This window comes from Physeter macrocephalus, chromosome 8 (genome assembly GCF_002837175.3).
Source record: "Physeter macrocephalus isolate SW-GA chromosome 8, ASM283717v5, whole genome shotgun sequence".
Lineage (NCBI taxonomy): Eukaryota > Metazoa > Chordata > Mammalia > Artiodactyla > Physeteridae > Physeter > Physeter macrocephalus.
In genome coordinates, this window is record NC_041221.1 from 41,522,532 (window position 1) to 41,529,015 (window position 6,484).

Here is a 6,484-nt window from a genome sequence, read left to right on the forward strand (position 1 = left end):
CAATCCCACTACTGGGCATATACCCTGAGAAAACCACAATTCAAAAAGAGTCATGTACCACAATGTTCACTGCAGCTCTATTTACAATAGCCAGGACATGGAAGCAACCTAAGTGTCCATCGACAGATGAATGGATAAAGAAGCTGTGGCACATATATACAATGGAATAGTACTCAGGCATGAAAAGAAACGAAATTGAGTTATTTGTAGTGAGGTGGATGGACCTAGAGTCTGTCATACAGAGTGAAGTAAATCAGAAAGAGAAAAATAAATACCGTATGCTAACACATATATATGGAATCTAAAAAACAAAAACAAAAACAAATGGTCATGAAGAACCTAGGGGCAGGACGGGAATAAAGGTGCAGACCTAGTAGAGAATGGACTTGAGGACACGGGGAGGGGGAAGGGTGAGCTGGGACAAAATGAGAGAGTGGCATGGACATATATACAGTACCAAATGTTAAAACGATAGCTAGTAGGAAGCAGCTGCTTAGCACAGGGAGATCAGCTCAGTGCTTTGGGACCACCTAGAGGGGTGGGATAGGGAGGGTGGGAGGGAGGGAGACACAAGAGGGAATAGATATGGGGATATATGTATATGTATAGCTGATTCACTTTGTTATAAAGCAGAAACGAACACACCATTGTAAAGCAATTATACTCCAATAAAGATGTTAAAAAATAAAAATAAATTAAAAATTTTTTAAAAAGAATGCTAACTGAATTAGGGAAAAGAATAGATGAACACAGTGCGAATTTTAACAAGGACCTAGAAAATATAAAATAGAACCAGTCAGCACTGAAGAATACAATAAATGCAGGAATTTACACTAGAAGGAATTAACAGCAGACTATGGGGTACAGAAGTACATGTACGTGATGTGGAAGACAGAATAATGGACATCACCCAATCAGAAAAACAACAACAAAAATTTAACAAATGAGAACAGTTTAAGGGACCTTCCAGATAACATCAAGTATTCCAGCATTCACAGTATAGGGGTCCCAGAAGGGGAAGAGAGAGAAAAAGGGGATGAAAATATTTTCACTAAAACCACGAACAAGACAGAGATGCCAACTTTCGCCACTTCTGTTTAACATAGTGTTGGAAGTCCTAAACACAGCAATCATATAAGAAAAAGAAATATAAGGAATCCAAATTGCAAGGGAAGTAAAATTCACTACTTGCCAATGACATGATACTATACATAGAAATCCCTAATGTCTCCAATCAAAAACTATTAGAATTCATAAATAAATTCAGTTAAGTTGCAGGATACAAGATCAATATTCATGCTGGTGTGATGAATTGGGAGATTGGGATTGACATGTATACACTGATGTGTATAAAATGGATAAGTAGTAAAAACCTGCTGTATAAAAAAATAAATAAGATAAAATTCAAAAAAAAAGAAAAGAATGAGAGAAAATATTTGCAAATGATATATCTGGTTAGGGATTAATATTCAGAATGTGTAAAGAACTCCTACAACTCAACAACAAAGAACCAACTTTTATAGAAAGAACCAACTTGAATAGACATTCCTCCAAAGAAGATATACAGATGGCTAATAAGCACATGAAAAGATGTTCAACATTATTAATCATCATTAGGGAAATGCAAATCAAAACTACAATGATACCACTTCACACCCGTAGGATGGCCATTATCAAAAAAAGCAGAAAATAACAAGTGTTGGTGAGGATGTGGAGAAATTGGAACCCTTCTGCATTGCTGATGGGAATGTAAACGGGTACAGCTGCTGTGGAAAACAGTTTGATGGTTCATCAAAAAGTTAAACATAGCATATATTCCAAAATCCCACTTCTAGGTCTCTACCCCAAAGAATGGAAAGCAGGGACTCAAACAGACACTGCAACACCATTGTTCATAGCAGCATTATTAACAATAGCCAAAAGGTGAAAACAGCCCAAATGTCCATTGGTGGATGAAGGATAAACAAAATGTGGTAAATCCATACAATGAAAAATTATTCATCCTTAAACAGGAATGAAATACTGATACATGCTGCAACATGGATGAACACTGAAAACATTATGCTAGGTGAAAGAAGCCAGACACAAAAGGACTAGTATTGTGTGATTCCACTTAAATGAGGTGCCTAGACTAGGCAAATTCATAGACATAGAAGGTAGAATGGTGGTTGCCAAGGGCTGGAGGAAAGGCAGGGAATGAGAAGTCACTGATAGGTACAGACTTTCACTTTGGGGTGATGCAAAGCTCTAGAGATGGATTGTGGTAATGGTTGCATAACAATGTGAATATACCTAATTGTACAATTAAAAATGGTTAAAGTGGTAAAAAAAAAAGAAAGAAAGAAAGAAAAAGATTAATATCAGAAATCCGTTGCTTTTCTATGCACTAATAATGAACTATCAGAAGGAGAAGGCAAGAAAACAATCCCATTTACAATTGCATCAAAAAGAAAAAAATACCTAGGAATAAACTTAACTGGAGGTGAAAGATCTATACTCTAAAAACTATAAGACACTGATGAAGGAAATTGAGGATGCTAAAGAGAAATGGAAAAATACCCAGTGTTCCTCGATGAGAAGAATTAATATTGTTAAAATGTCCATTGCAATCATAGCAATCTTCAGATTTAATGTAATCCCTATCAAATTACCCATGACATTTTTCACAGAGCTAGAACAAATAATTTTAAAATTTGTATAGAAACACAAAAGACCCTGACTAGCCAAAACAACCTTGAGAAAGAAGAACAGACCTGGAGGAATCACACTCTCTGACTTCAGACTACATTACAAAGCTACAGTCATCAAAACAGTATGGTACTGGCACAAAAACAGACATATAGATCAACGGAACAGGATCGAAAGCCCAGAAATAAACCCATGCACTTATGGTCAATTAATCTATGACAAAAGAGGCAAATATACACTGGAGAAAAGACAATCTCTTCAATAAGTGGTGCTGGGAAAACTGGACAGCTACATATAAAAGAGTGAAATTAGAACACTCTCTAATACCATATACAAAAGTAAACTCAAAATGGATTAAACACCTAAATGTAAGACCTGAAACCATAAAACTCCTAGAGGAAAACAGAGGCAGAACACTCTTTGACATAAATTACAGCAATAGTTTTCTGGATCTGTCTCCTAAAATTAAAAATTAAAAAAAGCAAAAATAAGCAAATGAGACCTAATTAAACTAAAAGCTTTTTCACAGCAAAAGAAACCATCAACAAAATGAAAAGACAACCTACTGAATGGGAGAAAATATATGCAAATGATATGACTGATAAGGGATTAATATCCAACATATATAAACAGCTCATACAACTCAATATCAAAAAAGCAAACAACCTGATTTAATAATAGGCAGAAGAACTGAATAGATATTTTTCCAAAGAGGAAATGCAGATGGCCAACAGGCACATGAAAAGATGCTGAACATCACTAATCATCACGGAAATGCAAATCAAAACCACAACTGAGATATCACCTCACACCTGTCAGAAAGGTTATCATCAAAAAGACCACAAATAGCAAATGTTGGCAAGGATATGGAGAAAAGGGAACCCTCATATGCTGTTAGTGGGAATGAAAATTGGTGCAGCCACTGTGGAAGACTGTATGGGAGTTTCTCAAAAAACTAAAAATAGAATGACCATATGACCCAGCAATTCCACTCCTGGGTGTATATCCAAAAAAACCCCAAAACACTAATTTGAAAAGATACATGCACCCCAGTGTTCATAGAAGCATTATTTACAATTGCCAAGATGTGGAAACAGCCTGTGTCCATCAACAGATGAATGAATAAAGAAGATGTGGTATACACACCACACACACACACACACACACACACACACACACACACACACACACACTGGAATACTACTCAGCCATAAAAAAGGACGAAATTTTGCCATTTGCAGCAACATGCATGGACTGGAGGGCATTATGCTAAGTGAAATAAGTCAGAGAAAGATAAATACTGTATGATATCACTTATATGTGGAATCTAAAAGATATGTGGAATCTAAAAATACAACAAAGTAGTGAACATGACATTAAAGAACCAGAATCACAGATATAGAGAACAAACTAGTGCTTACCAGTGGGGAGAGGAAGGGGGCAATATAGGGGTGGCAGAGGGAGACATACAAACTACTGGGTGTAAGATAGGCTCAAGGATGTATTGTACAACACAGGTAATATAGCCAATATTTTGTAATAACTGTAAATGAAAAGTAACCTTTAAAGTTGTATATAAAAAACTAAAAATCGAGCTACCATATGATCCTGCAATCCCACTCCTGGGCATATATCCAGATAAAAACATTGTCTGAAAGGATACATGCATCCCAGTGTTCACTGCAGCACTGTTTACAATAGGCAAGACATGGAAGCAACCTAAATATCCATCGACAGAGGAATGGATAAAGAAGATGTGGTACATATATACAATGGAATATTATTTAGCCATTAAAAAGAATAATGAGGGACTTCCCTGGTGGCACAGTGGTTAAGATTCATGCTCCCAATGCAGTGGGCCCAGGTTCAATCCCTTTTTGGGGAGCTGGATCCCACATTCATGCCACAACCATGATTTGGCATGCCACAGCTAGGGAGCCCACAAGCCACAACTAAAGGAGTCCACCTGCCACAACTAAGGAGCCTGCAAGCTGCAACTAAGACCTGGCGCAACCAAATAAATAAATAAATATTTTTTTAAAAAAAGAATAATGCCATTTGCAGCAACATGGATGGACCTAGAGATTGTCATACTGAGTGAAGTAAGTCAGACAGAGAAAGAGAAATATCATATGATATCGCTTATACGCAGAATTGAAAAAGAAATGATACGAATGAACTTATTTACAAAACAGAAACAGACTCACAGACTTAGAGAACGAACTTATGGTTACCAGGGGGGAAGGGTGGAGGGAAGGGATAGTTAGAGAGTTTGGGATTAACATGTACACACTGCTATATTTAAAACGGATAACCAACAAGGACCTACTGTATAGCACAGGGAGCTCTGCTCAGTATTATGTAACAACCTAAATGGGAAAAGAATTTGAAAAATAATAGATACGTGTATATGTATAACTGAAACACTTTGCTGTACACCTGAAACTATCACAACATTGTTAATCAACTATACTCCAATATAAAATAAAAAGTTAAAAATTTAAAAAATAATGTAGAAAAAAAATCTAGTGCTGTACCAGGTCTCAGCACTCAATAAAAACTCTTTCCATTTCCATTTTTATTGGAATAAATAAATAAATAAATAGTAAAAAGGGGGGGAAAGTGTCAGATTGATTGGTTGGCTTGTCCTTTGTTCCTACAGCTAGCAAATGACAGAACTAAAATGAGAGCCTCTGAATTTCACCCAAGTGCTTTATCCACATCACCAAAATGGCCTGGTTTCCTCGTGTTGGAATGGAATTTTACAAGTATTAACCACGTGCTTGCCTAGAAAAACAACTATGTTCATCTCAATCTGCCATTTCCTTATCAGGACATAAACAGAAGAGACAATAGAAAGAGAAATGATTTCTTTTCTTCTCCAATACATAGTGCATCTGGAGGTGGATGTGCCATGAAGCTAATAGAGCTGAAGCTTTCAGTTCTCTCACTTTCCAAGGCCCTGGCAGTGTTCACTTGGTCATATGTTTTATAAAATTTATAAAATTGAATATTTGTGCATATGTCTTCTTATATGTCTTCCAAAACTACACAAGCTCTGGGTTCCATAAAACCCTGATCTAGATACACAAAAGCCCCCATGTGTAGCCAATTCTATGAAAATTCCGTTCCAATTTCAAAGAAAACATGATCTTAGCCAAACAACAAAGTCACTCTTTGATCTTAAAAAAGATGGTGATCCCTAATAGATATCATGATCTCCTTAAGAACAGAGGATTCAACTTAGTTCAACAGTTACTTACTCTTCATCTGGAATTTCTTCCCTCAGGTACCCAAGTATCTACCCATTTTGCTCCATCATTTCATGCTATTCTCTGTCTAAATGTCATTTCATGGAGATTCCACCCTAAACACTGTATCTAAAGTAGCATCCTCCCACCCTGTCCTCTCACACTGTTTTAGTTTTTGTCATAGCACTTGTGACCATGGACATATTTCATATTATTTGTTACATGTGTATTATTTGTGTCCCACCCCTCTCCTATGGAAACTTTGTGAGAAGAGCCATCATGTTTTATTTGATTGATGTCCCATCAATGTCTAGAATAGTGGCTTTTACACTGTAGGCAATCAATAGAAAATTGTGGAGTGAATAAATATTTACAGAGCACCCATGCCGTGTCAGGACTGAGCAAAGCCCTGGGAATTCAGCAGTGAATGAGGCAGATAACTTATTATAGATGTTAATAAGTAATTATCCGTGCAATGAGTACTTCCAACACAGAGTTACAGGTGCTAATGGAGTGTACTACAAGAGCACTGGCATAGACTGTCG